Below are 18,644 nucleotides of genomic sequence, written 5' to 3'. Positions count from 1 at the left end.
ATCGTCGAGGGGACACTGAATAGTGCACGGTACATCCAAACCGTCATCGAACCCATCGTTCTACCATTCCTAGACCAGCAAGGGAACTTGCTGTTCCAACAGGACAATGCACGTCCGCATGTATCCCGTGCCACCCAACGTGCTCTAGAAGGTGTAAGTCAACTACCCTGGCCAGCAAGATCTCCGGATCTGTCCCCCATTGAGCATGTTTGGGACTGGATGAAGCGTCGTCTCACGCGGTCTGCATGTCCAGCACGAACGCTGGTCCAACTGAGGCGCCAGGTGGAAATGGCATGGCAAGCCGTTCCACAGGACTACATCCAGCATCTCTACGATCGTCTCCATGGGAGAATAGCAGCCTGCATTGCTGCGAAAGGTGGATATACACTGTACTAGTGCCGACATTGTGCATGCTCTGTTGCCTGTGTCTATGTGCCTATGGTTCTGTCAGTGTGATCATGTGATGTATCTGACCCCAGGAATGTGTCAATAAAGTTTCCCCTTCCTGGGACAATGAATTCACGGTGTTCTTATTTCAATTTCCAGGAGTGTATATTGCCCTCATAGTCGACCATATACGACACCACGCATTCCACTGACTCATCACTCTGACACTTTAAGGCAAGATATCATGAAGTAATAAATTATCATAGAAAAATTTGTGGATATTTTGAAACGTTTCTAGATACAGGGCTATTTCTTGATAAGCGTCTCACCTTCTATATTGCCTTTAAGGACTAAATTGAACGTGTGACTTTTTTGAATCCCTTTGGAAACGTCTCCCATAACGGATATACTTAGGTACCCTTCATAGAAATGGTTGCTCAAATCTGGTGTCTTTTGTTCTGTATATTCAAGTTAATGATGTTTGAATCCCATTACCAACTGATCTTTAACTGGGTTAAAGGAGATAATGTCTAGCATATCTCTGTGAGAATGATTCTGAAAACAATCTTCGATTATTTTCACATAGCAAAAGTTTTCTCTTGACTGAAAGATTTTTCTAAATTTTCAAATTATTCTTCATAATTCAATCTTTGACCACCTTGTTCCTAATTTCAGAGGCATATTATCCTTGGATGCGTTATCTCGGTCGTCCTAGCTTAGTCACACCCTTATTGTTATCACTGCGTAGTTTCCATAACTGTTCTGTGATTGTTTTCCACATATCATCTTAGAGTAGACAATATATCGTGACTTGACGCAGTTCTCAACACTACGGGAATCCGTGCTGCGGCCCATGTCGTTGCTTAGCAACAGTTTAATATGAAAGGACTGGTGAGCAACGTGAATGTATCCGTCTCCAATCAAGAAACTCTTTAAGAAAAGAATGAAATGCAGTAAGAATGCAGAGCAACAGCAGCAGTCAGAAGGTGAGGCGTCAACAAACTTCTGGGGTTCGCTAATCCGTGAATCTAATCCATAGGCGTCACATCAACTGCACCTTTCTGCGAACACATAAATTTTCAAGGACATGTATACTCAATTTCAACGAAGATCTTCGATAATGCATTTATATTCGGTGTAATTCGATTTTACATACCAGTCTTTCAAACTGTTTATCAAGGTTTGTTCCAGGCAGTTTGTGATAGAAATGAATTTTATAACTCTTGATATCAGAGGAGTAGGGGGATACTACAAGTTATACATTGTTCTAGGAAGTTTCCGTACCAGATGTATTCGCTAGTACAAACATTGTTTGACAAGTCGGGTGTGTCACTACGGTGATCTGAAACATAAATGATTATTTTTAAAAGATTTCTCAATTTTTTATAGAGGAATTGCAAACATTAAGCTATATTTTGTCAGAAAATTAATTTGCCTTATTTTGCCTTTTCTTATAAACAGAATAAAACGCTATTTGTAATCTTTGATTCTGCAGTCATATAAATAAATAAAGCGTGTCAGTGATATAGTCTTTTGGCAGTGCAATTCGTACCCATAGTCTCAATACAGTGCACCTACGTTGTCGTGGCTTCTCCTCCCCTGGGAATGAATTAGGAGATGTCACTGCATTTCGAGTTACTTTTGTGTTGATTCTTCTAGCTGACAACTTCGATAACGAAATGAAACTGTGTGCAATAGGCCTGATAATACAGTCGTCATTGTTTGGCTCTATTTTCATTTCGGTTAAGATTAATGTTTAGCAGTGAGTTATTTGCACACAATCTCTTTCGCCATTGTGTACTTGTGTACCTCCTTATATGACTCAACAAGCATGGATCGTCCACTGTGATAAAACTTACACACCAATGGTTCAAGAGCATGGCTTTTTGAATTGTTGTACATAAACTGTATGAATCTGAACTTACGTTCAGTGGTTTCGAGTCGCTACCAATCATATCCTTCAACGTTGAGTGAAAAGTGTTAATGAATTTACACTATTTCTAAATCATTTATATGTAGCTTTTCTGTGATCTTTAGATCTGCGAGTCACGTCTGTTTCGTAGCAGTGGTTAGCACACTGGACTCTCATTCGGGAGGACGACAGTTCAAATCCGCGTGTGACCATCCTGGTTCATGTTTTTAGTGATTTCCCTAAGTCGCTTCCTTGGCAACTACATTCCTTCAGCGACATTTCTTCCTCGATGCAGCCATTGCAAAACGGATGACACTCAACCCCCCCCCCCCCCTCTCCCCCTCCATTTTAATCTTATAGGTTCTGAATGAACAGGGAAACTACGGGAAGGGACTATGGCGCCAAAGCGCCAGATAATGAATACTAATTACGAATCACAAACACGGTGTGGGTGCTGAAGTGATAAATTATTGGTGCAATTCATTTCTCCAACTTTACTGTGTATATTTCAGTGGCCATGAATACATCATTTGTTAACTTCAATAGTGCTTCATTCCGAATAGTCAGTAATGTTACTTTTTCTGCTGCCCATTAGTTATTACAGTGTAATATTACCTACTGCTACCTAGGACGGTATAATTTTATGATTACAAATTCGTTCTACAGCCAGAAGGCCTTATTTCCGTCGCTAGAACTCATTCGCGTTGGCCAGCCACTCTCTGTACATTCGTCAGCTGGAGAAAGGCGCGTTCGCGGATTGGCCGCTATTGAGAACTCGAAAATAACTGCCACTGGAAATGGATGTCGGTCGATCAGCCCGGCCTGTTAGCGTATCGATCCTTGAAGAACAGAATGCCGTGGCGCCGCCTCTTCCCTTAAATAGATGGGACCAGTCTCCCCGTTCGATGATTTTGTACTTCGGGAGCCTCCTCGTGGCTGTCAGTGAAAAGGCCATAATATCATCTTCTTTAATTACCTGCTGTCGGCGTTCTGCATGTAAAGTACGCATGCAAGCCACATGTCATAAGCTCATGAATTTAGAACGTTAAGCACCTCGACCGAAGCAGTACTAAATTGCCTCTCTCTCTGTCTACCTCTCTCTCTCTCTCTCTCTCTCTCTCTCTCTCTCTCTATGTGTGTGATTGTGTGTGTGTGTGTGTGTGTGTGTGTGTACGGGGGCGTTGAGAGAGAGAGAGCATATGAGCATGTTCTTGTGTGTGTAATCTTCTAGACGACAAAAATGTTGGTATTTTAGCATCAATGCATTTGCAGACTGGGTTCACCTCATACAAAACAACGCTTTTCTCCGTAATTAACGACTGCTGAAGCATCGTCAGTTAAGTTCACACTACTTCGCCCAAAATTAATGCAATCTAATAATAGAATTATTTCAATGACTGCACTTTTAGTTTTTTTTTCATGTATTGGGTATGTTTCTGAAGTACTTTTCACTCTGTTCTTCTAAAGGCAGAGTGGTAATTTAATTTGTGGTAAGTTCTATGGGACCAAAACACTGAGATCATCGGTCCCTATGCTTACACTGTACGTAATCTAACTTGAACTAACTTACGCTGAGAACAACACACACACACCAATGCCTATGGCAGGACTCGAACCACCGACGGGGGAAGCTGCGCGAACCGTGGCAAGACGCCGCATAGACCGCACGGCAACCCCGCGCGCCGCAGAGTGGGTTGTTAGATTCTGACTCATCTTAGAGTCGCGGATCTTTCCAGCGAAATACCATGCGAGTTGGTAGCGAGGAAGAAGGAAACCTGTGGCGTCCTGTTACTTGTTCTTAATTGTATTGTTCTTAATTAATAAGAATACTCTTTTTATGAATACACACACACTGTTGGACGAGCAGCAAGTTGTTGGGTTGGGTTGTTTGGGGGAAGAGACCAAACAGCGAGGTCATCAGTCTCATTCATCAGTCTCATCGGATTAGGGAAGGACGGGGAAGGAAGTCGGCCGTGACCTTTCAAAGTTCCCATCCTGGCATTTGCCTGGAGCGATTTAGGGAAATCACGGAAAAGATAAATCAGGATGGCTGGACGCGGGATTGAACCGTCGTCCTCCATAATGGAGTCCAGTGTGCTAACCACTGCGCCACCTCGCTCGGTATGGCACGTTGTTCTTCCGAAGAATAACCTGCAGGGCCGTCCTCACTTCGCTATACAACATAGGTCGACCGTCTTAGTGGGCACCGCGAAAAAATATGTGTTACTAAATAGTTAAACATAAAATGAATTAGGAATAATAGAACCCAAGAAATCTATATAAATAAAAATTTAAATGTTCGTTTGTAGAAAATCGTCATTTTCCAATTCCATCTTCACAGATTGCTTCGAAATTTTGGCACAATGTTGCATACGAGTACGCGCGTGTTTTATATACCTTCTAGAGGGACACACATGATTTATAAATATGTTGTTGTCGTTGTCTTCAGTCCTGAGATCTTCTGAATCTGCTTGGTGTATTCATTTCTTGGTCTCCCTCTACGATTTTTACCCTCCACGCTGCCCTCCAATGCTAAATTTGTGATCCCTTGATGCCTCAGAACATGTCCTACCAACCGGTCCCTTCTTCTTGTCAAGTTGTGCCACAAACTCCTCTTCTCCCCAATCCTATTCAATATCTCCTCATTAGTTATGTGATCTACCCATTTAATCTTCAGCATTCTTCTATAGCACCACATTTCGAAAGCTTCTATTCTCTTCTTGTCCGAAATATTTATCGTCCATGTTTCACTTCCATACATGGCTACACTCCATACAAATACTTTTTCCTGACACTTAAATCTATACTCAATGTTAACAAATTTCTCTTCTTCAGAAAGGCTTTCCTTGCCATTGCCAGTCTACATTTTATATCCTCTCTACTTCGACCATCATCAGTTATTTTACTCCCCAAATGGCAAAACTCCTTTACTACTTTAAGTGTGTCATTTACTAATCTAATCCCCTCAGCATCGCCCGACTTAATTTGACTACATTCCATTATCCTCGTTTTTTTTTTTTTTTTTTTTTTTTATTGATGTGCATCTTATATCCTCCTTTCAAGACACTGTACATTCCGTTCAACTGCTCTTCCAAGTTCTTTGCTATCTCTGACAGTATTACAATGTCATCGGCGAACCTCAAAGTTTTTATTTCTTCTCCATGGATTTTAATACCTACTCCGAATTTTTCTTTTGTTTCCTTCACTGCTTGCTCAATATACAGATTGAATAACATCGGGGAGAGGCTACAAACCTGTCTCACTCCCTTCCCAACAATTGCTTCCCTTTCATGCCCTCGACTTTTATAACTGCTCTGCTTTCTGTACAAATTGTAAGTAGCTTTTCGCTCCCTGTATTTTACCCCCCCCCCCCCCCCCCACCTTTAGAATTTGAAAGAGGGTATTCCAGTCAACATTGTCAAAAGCTTTCTCTAAGTCTACAAATGCAGAAACGTAGGTTTGTCTTTCCTTTATCTTTCTTCTAAGATAAGTCGTAAGGTCAGTATTGCCTCATGTGTTCCAATATTTATACGGAATCCAAACTGATTTCCCCAAGGTTGATTTCTACTAGTTTCTCCATTCGTCTGTAAGGAATTCGCGTTAGTATTTTGTAGCTGTGGCTTATTAAACTGATAGTTCGGTAATTTTCACATCTGTCAACACCTGCTTTCTTTGGTATTGGAATTATTATATTCTTCTTGAAGTCTGAGGGTATTTCGCCTGTCTCATACATCTTGCTCACCAGATGTTAGAGTTTTGTCAGGACTGGTTCTCCCAAGGCCGTCAGTAGTTCTAAAGGAATGTTGTCTACTCCCGGGGCCTTGTTTCGACTCAGGTCTCAGTGCTCTGTCAAATTCTTCACGCAGTATTTTATCTCCCATTTTGTCTTCATCTACATTCTCCTCCTTTTCCAGAATATTGTCCTCAAGTACGTCGCCCTTGTATAGACCCTCTATATACTCCTTCCACCTATCTGCTTTCCCTTATTTGCTTAGAACTGGGTTTCCATCTGAGCTCTTGATATTCATACAAGTGGTTCTTTTTCCTCCAAAGGTCTCTTTAATTTTCCTTTAGGCAGTATCTATCTTACCCCTAGTGAGATAAGCCTCTACATCCTTACATTTGTCCTCTAGCCATCCCTGCTTAGCCATTTTGCACTTCCTGTCGATCTCATTTTTGAGACGTTTGTATTCCTTTTTGCCTGCTTCATTTACTGCATTTTTATATTTTCTCCTTTCATCAATTAAATTCAATATTTCTTCCGTTACCCAAGGATTTCTACTAGCCCTCCTCTTTTTACCTACTTGATCCTCTGCTGCCTTCACTACTTTATCTCTCAAAGCTGCCCATTCTTCTTCTACTGTATTTCTTTCCCCCATTCCTGTCAATTGTTCCCATATGCTCTCCCCGAATCTCTGTAAAACCTCTGGTTTTATCAGTTTATCCAGGTCCCATCTCCTTAGGTTCCCAACTTTTTGCAGTTTCTTCAGTTTTAATCTACAGCACATAACCAATAGATTGTGGTCAGAGTCCGCATCCGCCCCTGGAAATGTCTTACAGTTTAATACCTGGTTCCTAAATCTCTGTCTTACCATTATATAATCTATCTGATACCTTCTAGTATTTCGGCCGGCCGAAGTGGCCGTGATGTTCTAGGCGCTGCAGTCTGGAACCGCGAGACCGCTACGGTCGCAGGTTCGAATCCTGCCTCGGCCATGGATGTGTGTGATGTCCTTAGGTTAGTTAGGTTTAACCAGTTCTAAGTTACAGGGGACTAATGACCTCAGAAGTTGAGTCCCATAGTGCTCAGAGCCATATGAACAATTTTTTTCTAGTATTTCCAGGATTCTTACATGTGTACAACCTTCTTTTATGATTATTGAACCAAGTGTTAGCTATGATTAAGTTATGCTCTGTGCATAATTCTACCAGACGGCTTCCTCTTTCATTTCTTTCCCCCAATCCATATTCACCTACTATGTTGCCTTCTCTCCATTTTCCTACTCTCGAATTCCAGTCACCCACGACTATTAAATTTTCGTCTCCCTTCACTACCTGAATAATTTCTTTTATCTCATCATACATTTCATCAATTTCTTCATCATCTGCAGAGCTAGTTGGCATATAAACTTGTACTACTGTAGTGGGTGTGGGCTTCGTGTCTATCTTGGACACAATAATGCGTTCACTATGCTGTTTGTAGTAGCTTACCCGCCCTCCTATTTTTTTATTCATTATTAAACCTACTCCTGCATTAGCCCTATTTGATTTTGTATTTATAACCCTGTATTCACCTGACCAAAAGTCTTGTTCCTCCTGCCACCGAAGTTCACTAATTCCCACTATATCTAACTTTAACCTATCCATTTCCCTTTTTAAGTTTTCTAACCTACCTGCCCGATTAAGGGATCTGACATTCCACGCTCCGATCCGTAGAACGCCAGTTTTCTTTCTCCTGATAACGACTTCCTCTTGAGCAGTCTCCGCCCGGAGATCCGATTTGGGGACTATTTTACTTCCGGAATATTTTACCCAAGAGGACGCCACCATCATTTAACCATACAGTAAAGCTGTATGCCCTCGGGAAAAATTACGGCTGTAGTTTCCCCTTGCTTTCAGCCGTTCGCAGTACAAGCACAGCAAGGCCGTTTTTGGTAAGTGTTACAAGGCCAGATCAGTCAATCATCCAGACTGTTGCCCCTGCAACTACTGAAAAGGCTACTGCCCCTCTTCAGGAACCACACGTTTGTCTGGCCTCTCAACAGATACCCCTCCGTTGTGGTTGCACCTATGTTACGGTCATCTGCATCGCTGAGGCACGCAAGCCTCCCTACCAACGGCAAGGTCCATGGTTCATGGGGGGATTTATAATTATATGTGTAATTTATAAATATATGTGTAATAATTATATCAAAAATGAATTGAAATGTAAATGTTCGTTCGTAGAAAACCGTAATTCCCCGAAAGTCCTTGACCGACTTGACACAACGTTGAATTGGAGTAGTCATGCGTCTTTATAACCCGACAAGAGCGCCACATATAATATATAAATATATACATAACAGTTCTGGGAGGAATCTACATAAAAATGTAAAGGTTTGTTGGTTTCAGTCTTAAGTTTCTGAGAAATCTATATAAAAATATAAATTTTCGTTTATTCCAATCTTAAATTTCGGAAAGTTCTTCACCGATCACTACGGAATTGTGACACAACGTTGCATTCGAATACGTAAATAAACAGTAACTATAAATAGGCCTCAAGCTTAGAGAGAGGGGAGAAGAGGAGACGGACAGAAGGGTGGGAAGAAACGGTGATAGAAAGCGGAAAAGAGAAGATGGACAAAGAGAGGTCTTAGGAGGAGATAGATGGGGAAGGGGGGCGGAGGTGACGGAGAGAGTGATGGGGAAGGAGCAGGAAATGGACAAGGAGAGAGTGTGGAGGAGGGGGATAGAGATAGGGGGGGGGGGGCGGGGAGAGGGAGATTGGGGCGTATATCCAATTCCCTACATGTTAGAAAGGTATGCTTTCTGTCCTTATTTTACCGACGCATAGCGACGCGTGGCCAGGAACAGCTACTAAGTTATAAATAAGTGAAGACATATTAATTTACTTTATTTATTAATAAGTTCAAAAATGTTCAAATGTGTATGAAATCTTATGGGACTTAACTGCTAAGGTCATCAGTTCCTAAGCTTACACACTACTTAACCTAAATTATCCTAAGGACAAACACACACATCCATGCCCATGGGAGGAGTCGAACCTCCGCCGGGACCAGCCGCACAGTCCATGACTGCAGCGCCTAATCCCGCGCGGCTATTAATAAGTACTTATCGTCATGCAGTAACTGCAATAAACAAGTTCTGGGTCAGCATTCCAACCAATAATATAGAAAAGTGTGTGCAATTACGAAAGCAGGCAAGAGAGTGATCATTAACAACATGTAGTGATAAAATAAGCGCTGACAGACAACGTAAGATCTTTATGGACAAGGGCTTTATTCATTACAACAGATATGAAGTACTCAAGCAAACATTACATAACTTACGTCGAAAATTTAATACATACTATGGACCCAATTGGAAGTATGTGGGAGAGAACTCCCAGTTCTGACATCGGTCACAACCAAGAAATTCATGGTCAGAAGCATGCAATGGGAAACACTTTGACGAACCTCAAGAAATTCATGGTCAGAAGCATGCCATGGGAACCACTTTTTATTTAATTCTGGGAAAATACAGTGTGTCACAAAATAATGTATACACTCTTTGAAACTGAACATCTCTTTAATGAAAGGGGTTAGAAATCAATTTTAGTCGTGTTAGGTGCCTAATGGTCCGTCTTAAGGTGGTAAATATTCAAACTAGTGTCCGTCCATCGCAATACACCGTCGACAACGATGTTCTTCTTCACATCTGTTAACGAACCACTCACAAAATCGCTTCATCTATCAGGATCATCCTCGTTAAGAGCATGGAGAAGTCTTGGAATGTAAGGCTTAAAGTTCTAACACCGCAAAATTCTATGAACACTGCTCCTGCGAATCCCAGTCTCACGAGAGCACTGCCTCACATGTTTCTTCGGGGATCGTGTGTATGCCTGGTTTACTGCATCAACACTCTCATTGTCTGTTGAATTTCTCTTTCGTCCGCTATGTCCATCCTTCATATCGTGCACCGTTCATTCGACTTCAATCATATCTCTGATGTTTGTAATTGTTAGCCTTGTCGGTGGTGGTATTCGAAATGCAGCTCTCCAACGTCGGCGTAACTCACTCACATACTATGTTTTCCAGAACACTGTATCACCCATTTCCGTTGTTCAAACGATAACGCCATGTTTGCTGACAATCTACATCTACATCTACATCTACATCCATACTCCGCAAGCCACCTGACGGTGTGTGGCGGAAGGTACCTTGAGTACCTCTATCGGTTCTCCCTTCTATTCCAGTCTCGTATTGTTCGTGGAAAGAAGGATTGTCGGTATGCCTCTGTGTGGGCTCTAATCTCTCTGATTTTATCCTCATGGTCTCTTCGCGAGATATACGTAGGTGGGAGCAATATACTGCTTGACTCTTCGGTGAAGGTATGTTCTCGAAACTTTGACAAAAGCCCGTACCGAGCTAGTGAGAGTCTCTCCTGCAGAGTCTTCCACTGGAGTTTATCTATCATCTCCGTAACGCTTTCGCGATTACTAAATGATCCTGTAACGAAGCGCGCTGCTCTCCGTTGGATCTTCTCTATCTCTTGTATCAACCCTATCTGGTACGGATCCCACACTGCTGAGCAGTATTCAAGCAGTGGGCGAACAAGCGTACTGTAACCTACTTGCATTGTTTTCGGATTGCATTTCCTTAGGATTCTTCCAATGAATCTCAGTCTGGCATCTGCTTTACCGACGATCAACATTATGTGATCATTCCATTTTAAATCACTCCTAATGCGTACTCCCAGATAATTTATGGTATTAACTGCTTCCAGTTGCTGACCTGCTATTTTGTAGCTAAATGATAAAGGATCTATCTTTCTGTGTATTCTCAGCACATTACACTTGTCTACATTGAGATTCAATTGCCATTCCCTGCACCATGCGTCAATTCGCTGCAGATCCTCCTGCATTTCAGTACAATTTTCCATTGTTACAACCTCTCGATACACCACAGCATCATCTGCAAAAAGCCTCAGTGAACTTCCGATGTCATCCACCAGGTCATTTATGTATATTGTGAATAGCAACGGTCCTATGACACTCCCCTGCGGCACACCTGAAATCACTCTTACTTCGGAAGACTTCTCTCCATTGAGAATGACATGCTGCGTCCTGTTATCTAGGAACTCCTCAATCCAATCACACAATTGGTCTGATAGTCCATATGCTCTTACTTTGTTCATTAAACGACTGTGGGGAACTGTATCGAACGCCTTGCGGGAGTCAAGAAACACGGCATCTACCTGTGAACCCGTGTCTATGGCCCTCTGAGTCTCGTGGACGAATAGCGCGAGCTGGGTTTCACATGACCGTCTTTTTCGAAACCCATGCTGATTCCTACAGAGTAGATTTCTAGTCTCCAGAAAAGTCATTATACTCGAACACAATACGTGTACCAAAATTCTACAACTGATCGACGTTAGAGATATAGGTCTATAGTTCTGCACATCTGTTCGACGTCCCTTCTTGAAAACGGGGATGACCTGTTCCCTTTTCCAATCCTTTGGAACGCTACGCTCTTCTAGAGACCTACGGTACACCACTGCAAGAAGGTGGGCAAGTTCTTTCGCGTACTCTGTGTAAAATTGAACTGGTATCCCATCAGGTCCAGAGGCCTTTCCTCTTTTGAGCGATTTTAATTGTTTCTCTATCCCTCTGTCGTCTATTTCGATATCTACCATTTTGTCATCTGTGCGACAATCTAGAGAAGGAACTACAGTGCAATCTTCCTCTGTGAAACAACTTTGGAAACATTTAGTATTTCGGCCTTTAGTTTAGTCAATCATGAAACAAAAGAAATTATTGTTATGTTTCTCACCGCCTTCTAAATTATTGCCCATAAAAATTGTATTTCTGTCTCCTTTAATTAAAGAGATATTCTGTTTCAAAGAGTGTATACATTATTTTGGGACACATTGTATGTACCAACCAAAGAGATGATACCCTGTTATACGTGTATGTCTACTTTTTTTATTTGTCGAGAGTAAAGTCGATGAGTTGCTCGCTGTATCCAATGTACCATACATCTGCTGTTCACTGGCGCTGTCATCAACGTTGTGCCTTTGGGAGATGAAATCTACATATGGATGTCTACAATAGTGCATCTACAAACAAGTATACGCTTTATCAGGGATTTTCAGAACTTTCAAAATTTTTTGCACTTTAATTGTGTCAGTCATCCCACTTTACCTTGTAACCTCCCAACAGTATAAATATGGATATCATTCACATTCAGTGTAACCTTCCAAAAGTTTATTATTCCGTAACCTGGCAATAATAACTTGTGACTAATCTCTCAATAAAATTATGGCTCACATATAACCCTTCAATAATTAACTGACTGTGAATGTAAACTGGTAAATTTGGACGTCAGCAGTGCTGCGTCACGGCTCTGAAAGATCATTCTGAATAAATTGAAAATTCTTACCTCAATGAAGTCGCCGGAAAACGCGTATATATCTGCTCTATAAGAAATTTTTCTGGCACAGCCCAGTGCAATGATGGCCGCTAGATTTGTCATGTATAAAAAGAAACAACTTATTTTTCCTTACGATAATTGGGATGACCATGGACTGGAGAAATTAGCAAATTCTTTAAATTCAGATGAATTATTGTCAAAAAGTTAATTATATAAAAAAGATTATTATTAAAAGATTTTTTGAAACATTTAAATGGGACTTGATATAACAATAGTACAAATTTAGTTTAACAAACTACATATGCGCGCGGCTGATTTTGCCTTATACTATATCGCTCAGGCACCGCCAGCGCTCCCCACGACCGGCCCAGCCAACTCCATGCACACGACTGCTTGCTACTAACTTGCTCCTACTGCCACTGCTCTTGCTGCAGCCAACACTGCTCTCTGGTCCGAGATTCTCTTATAGCTTACATATCGCAGGCAGCGCGTGAGCAATCCATTGAAATTACATCTGCTCAAGTGCACTAACAATAAATTCCTTAGTTATGGACCTCTTACAGGGTGCAACACATCAAATCTTAATTCTAATTTAAGATTAAATAACGAAAAACAAATGAGTTTGTTACAGAACTGACTTGTTTTGGTGGACCTAAAAGCAAATTGCTGCGTGTAAGACATACGCATTAGACTAAAATAATTCTCTTCTTCTTCCAAATAAAACTGAGTAAAATTTGGAACTGCTGCTTCCGTCTTGTTTGCAGTCAGCCGAGTTCTCGTTTTCCATTTTCTAAAAGTACACTCGCCAAAGCAAACACTTGAGGGTCATCCGTTTACAAATATGGGAGCCACTGCCTTTAGTAATCATGTACTTCATTGTTATTTATTAATACTAGCTGAGTACCTGGTGTTGCCCGAGTATGTATTTATGCCTATTTTCTGTCAGTTCATTTCCTCCTCCCGTCTCTGTCCGAATCCTCCTTCTGTCCTTCTCGTTGTCCATCTCCTCCTAGTGCAAAACAAAACCAAAACCAAACCAATCTGCTCCCTCCCCCCCACCCCCTCTCTGTCCATCAGCTTCTTCACCTCTCGGATCATCTGCTCCTTCCCCTACTTCTGACCATTACCTCCTTCCTGCCTCCTCTTATCCCCGCTATCTCCTTACCCTCCCAAAGTCAATTTCCTCCCTCCCCTCTCTTTTTATCCCCTCCTCCCCCTCTCTTTGCATCTCTTCATGCCCCTCTCTCGGTCCATCTCTGCCTCTCCCTCTCTCTGTCCACCTCCTCCTCTTCCTCCTCATCTGTGTCTATCTCGTCCTTCCCCCTCTCTCTCCATCTCCTCATCCCCACCTTCTCTCATCATCATCGAGTTATCTTACCCACCACAATAGCAGGCAGGTGGTTGGTTGGTTGGGTTCTGAGCACTATGGGACTTAACTGCTGAGGTCATCAGTCCCCTGCAGGCAGGTGGTGCTTACCCCACCTTCCCCCCTCCTCCCCCAAAAAAATAATTCTTTCTAGATAGTATGTACTATCTGGACGAAGTTTGGTTGATATTATTCCAGGGGCTTAGGAGGAGGTTTCTTCAAGCGACTTTCCCATAGTATCCGTATGTCATATGTATATATGTGACATACGTCACGCATGTTTGTACTAATATTTCACCTGTATCTGTAGTGAAAATCGCCTGCAGTTTCGTTTTCACGGAGCTCAATGTTTATGTAACAATACCTCCTGTAGAATAGGTCGTAGAATTAACTAATTTTGCAGGCGCTTCAGCGGTACATTTTGATAATGTATTCAAAAGTTTCTGGGGTATAGTTGGTCGTAAAGACGTAATAAATCAAAACGGCATGGCTGATGTGGCTGTTTTCAACGAATCTCAGTGTTTATGATATTATATATCATGAAGTATGTGTCGTCAACTGATATGATTATGCAAGTGAATTCAGCGGTATTTGTGAATACTGCGTGCAAAATCTATCGTGAATAAATTTCGTAGTAATGAAGTAAAGAAATAAAACGCTGTGCCTGATGTGGCAGTTTTATCGCATGACCAGCCAAAATGCAGTTAGAGAAAAATATTTTTACTTTTATGTTTTTGTAGGGGCTGTGAACGAGCAAAAGTTTCTTAAAGATCCGAAATTATATGTAAAGACTGTTGCAAATGACTAAGTTCTCTTATTCTCTAATCGTGGAATTAGCACATGATGGGATGCACTTGTTTTCCGCACTGCTCCCCGCCTCTTTTTTAGGTATGTAGTGCTTACCCCCAAGTAAATTAATTGCACTCTTACTATGACCTTCGCGCAGTTAGACGCAATAAGTAGGCAACGTTTTATCGCAGTAGCATGAACGGTATGGAAGTGCATAAAACACGAACAAACAAACAAGCATTGATTTATATATTACATTAAGCTCTCCCGGGATACCATCTCTTCCAATGCAGTCAAGTAAATCATTCCCCTGCTAACTCCTAAAAATCTCATTTCTAGTCTATTTTTTTTTCTTCTACTATTCTGCTACTTTAATGGGGTATCGCACTTACATAAAATATAGTACTTTTATATATGTTATGCATTCAGATTTTAAGACTTCTGCCATATGCTTCCCAGTGTGCCTGTTAATGCATCCATCCAGTATTTCGTATTTCTGTACTTGACCTTCTTCGTAAACGTCAAAAGAATAGAGCTAAAGCTGGTCGATATCTGCTCTCATAGATAATATTAGAGACACCATTTAAACAAAATGATCTCAATGTAACCTCACATTAGTACACAGCATACTTCAGTTGCAATGAATTTCATTACTCAGGGTTAAGCACATCCAGATCACAGCAATAGCTTGTGAGGTCTGTGCTCAGGGTAGGCTTCTGCACGATGTATAACGCCATCCTTTCTACGTCTATCACTGAAATCTAATACGTATTTCCGTAACGCTCTCACCGTAACGCTCTCACCGTAACGAAGCGAATCATGACGGAACGCCCCGCTCTTCGTGGCTCTTCTGAATGACCTTTGCCAACGTCAGCAAGTACGGGACTCACACTAACGAACAATACTCAAGAATCTATCAATTATGGTTGTATAGCTACTTCCTTCACGGGTGAATTACTTTTCTCTATAGCTGTTGCAACGAAACTCAGCCGAGGAGCTGCTTTCCCTGTAACTGATTTCACGTTCTCGCTTCACTTTTCTTGCTTCACTTTAGGTCACACTGAAAGTATGCTCTTAAATATCTCGAAGTTGTCACCGTACCAAGCAACTGATCGCCAATAATCAATCGACCGTTAACGGATCTTTCTACCCGTTTATAAGCATCACGTTAGATCAGTTTATGTCGAGCGTCAACCACTAGTTCCTGCACAAAGCGGCGATGCTCCGCATGTCTATCTGCAATCTCAGTAATTTTTTGACGTTTTCCAAACACAGCAACATTATCGGCAAACAGCCTCACGGGGCTCCCTGCGTTACGATCCTGTTGCTGTTGTGTTCTCCAGCCCGTTTACTGGTTTGCTGCAGCTCTCCATGCTTGCCTCTCCTGCGCAAGCCTCTTCTTCTCGCAGTAACTGCTGTAACTTACTTCCAGTTGAACATGCTCGCTATATCCTTCCATTGGTCTCCCTCTACGATTTGCATCCCCCACACTTTCCTCCATTACTAAATAGAGGATTCCTTGATGGCTCAGTATATATTCTATCAACCTGTCCTTCTTTTAGTCAAGCCGTATCGTAATTTTTCCCCCAGTCCGATTCAGTAGATCCTCATTAGTTACTCGATTACCCATCTAATTTTCAGCATTGTTCTGCAGCACAGAGTTTGATAAGCTTGTAACCTCTTCTTTCATCAGCTGCTTGTCGTTCAAGTTTCGCTTCCGTACAAGCCGACACTCCAGGCAAGTAAGAACCTTCACAAAATACTTCCTAACACATAAATTTGCAGGATGTCGGTTATTGAACTATATGAAATAAAATCGTCATAGCTTCTGAACGGTTTGCGTTACGACGTTCAAACTGCACTGTTGGCCGTGGGGCATGATGGGAATTAGTATGCGCTGTATGGTTTGGTTTAGCGACGAAGTCCACTTTCATTTGGATGACTTCGTCAATAAGTACAATTGGCGCATTTGGAGGATTGAGGACCCGCATTTCGCTATCGAAAAGTCTCTTCACCCTCAACAGGTGACTGCGTGATGCGCAACGACCAGTCACTGAATAATCCGTGCGATATTCTTTGATGGCACCGTGACTACCGAACGGTACCTGAAGGATCTGGAAGATGATTTCATCCTCATTATCCAGAGCGACCCAGATTTTGACAATATGTGATTCATGCGAGATGTAGCTCGGTCCCATAGAAGCAGGAGCGTGTTGGACGTCCTGGAGCAGCACTTTGGTGTCCACATTCTGGCTCTGAAGTACCCAGAGGCCACTGCCATGGGCCTCGATTGGCCGTTACATTCTCCGGATCTGAACACGTGCGACTCCTTTTTGTGGAGCTATGTTAAATACAAGTTACACAACAATAACCCCAAAACCATTGCTGAGCTGAAAACAGCCATTCAGGAGGTCATCGAAAGCATCGATGTTGCGACACTTCAGCGGGTCACGCAGAATTTCGCTATTCATCTCCGCCACATCATCGCCAGTGATGGCAGGCATATCGTACATGTCATAACCTAAATCTGAATAATCTGAATATCTGTAGTTACGTTTTTATGGTGAATAAAGTGTGTGTACACCGTTTTGTCACCCTGTATATTATATACTAAGAAAATCCTCTTTTACCGAAATGATTTTCCTGCTTTAGACAGTTTGCATTTTATATGCTCTCTACTTCCGCCATCATCAGTTACTTTGTCACCTAGATAGCAAACATCATTTACTTTCATTAGTGTGTCAGATGGAAACCCAGTTCTAAGCAAAGAAGGGAAAGCAGAAAGGTGGAAGGAGTATATAGAGGGTCTATACAAGGGCGATGCACTTGCGGACAATATTATGGAAATGGAAGAGGATGTAGATGAAGATGAAATGGGAGATACGATACTGCGTGAAGAGTTTGACAGAGCACTGAAAGACCTGAGTCGAAACAAGGCCCCCGGAGTAGACAACATTCCATTGGAACTACTGACGGCCTTGGGAGAGCCAGTCCTGACAAAACTCTACCATCTGGTGAGCAAGATGTATGAAACAGGCGAAATACCCTCAGACTTCAAGAAGAATATAATCATTCCAATCCCAAAGAAAGCAGGTGTGGACAGATGTGAAAATTACCGAACAATCAGTTTAATAAGCCACAGTTGCAAAATACTAACACGAATTCTTTACAGACGAATGGAAAAACTGGTAGAAGCCGACCTCGGGGAAGATCAGTTTGGATTCCGTAGAAATACTGGAACACGTGAGGCAATACTGACCTTACGACTTATCTTAGAAGAAAGATTAAGGAAAGGCAAACCTACGTTCCTAGCATTTGTAGACTTAGAGAAAGCTTTTGACAATGTTGACTGGAATACTCTCTTTCAAATTCTAAAGGTGGCAGAAGTAAAATACAGGGAGCGAAAGGCTATTTACAATTTGTATAGAAATCAGATGGCAGTTATAAGAGTCGAGGGGCATGAAAGAGAAGCAGTGGTTGGGAAGGGAGTAAGACAGGGTTGTAGCCTCTCCCCGATGCTATTCAATCTGTATATTGAGCAAGCAGTAAAGGAAACAAAAGAAAAATTCGGAGTAGGTATTAAAATCCATGGAGAAGAAATAAAAACGTTGAGGTTCGCCGATGACATTGTAATTCTGTCAGAGACAGCAAAGGACTTGGAAGAGCAGTTGAACGGAATGGATAGTGTCTTGAAGGGAGGATATAAGATGAACATCAACAAAAGCAAAACGAGGATAATGGAATGTAGTCGAATTAAGTCGGGTGATGTTGAGGGTATTAGATTAGGAAATGAGACACTTAAAGTAGTAAAGGAGTTTTGCTATTTGGGGAGCAAAATAACTGATGATGGTCGAAGTAGAGAGGATATAAAATGTAGACTGGCAATGGCAAGGAAAGCGTTTCTGAAGAAGAGAAATTTGTTAACATCGAGTATAGATGTGTCAGGAAGTCATTTCTGAAAGTATTTGTATGGAGTGTAGCCATGTATGGAAGCGAAACATGGACGGTAAATAGTTTGGACAAGAAGAGAATAGAAGCTTTCGAAATGTGGTGCTACAGA

This window comes from Schistocerca cancellata, chromosome 7, assembly GCF_023864275.1.
Source record: "Schistocerca cancellata isolate TAMUIC-IGC-003103 chromosome 7, iqSchCanc2.1, whole genome shotgun sequence".
NCBI classification, from domain to species: Eukaryota; Metazoa; Arthropoda; class Insecta; order Orthoptera; family Acrididae; genus Schistocerca; species Schistocerca cancellata.
Note: the sequence above shows the minus strand (reverse complement) of the source record.